General features: G+C 38.5%; 1 pseudogene; it reads right to left on the reverse strand.

The window, feature by feature from the left end:
- On the reverse strand, positions 1 to 118 carry LOC126282610 (5S ribosomal RNA; annotated as a pseudogene).
- Positions 119 to 338: the final 220 nt, after the last annotated feature.

The raw sequence follows: 338 nt of genomic DNA on the forward strand, positions 1-338 counted from the left end.
TGCCAACAGCGCTCAGCAGGCCAGATGGTCACCCATCCAATTGCTAGCCTAGACCGACAGTGCTTAACTTCAGTGATCTGACGGGAACCGGTGTTACCACTGCAGCGAGGCCATTGGCAGATCTTTATGTAAATTCTTCTTATTCCTAGTATTGATTTATATACTGAGCTATTGATTGGAAATAGAAACATAATATTTGCAACAAATTGCATTATAGAATAAATATATTGAGAAGCAGTCATTAGGATACCCAGTTCCTTGAACAGATTTCTACATGAAGTTCTTGAATTTACACCATAGATAAGTCTTTCTCATTCCTCTGTACTCTAAAAGCTTTT

Source organism: Schistocerca gregaria, chromosome 7, assembly GCF_023897955.1.
Source record: "Schistocerca gregaria isolate iqSchGreg1 chromosome 7, iqSchGreg1.2, whole genome shotgun sequence".
NCBI classification, from domain to species: Eukaryota; Metazoa; Arthropoda; class Insecta; order Orthoptera; family Acrididae; genus Schistocerca; species Schistocerca gregaria.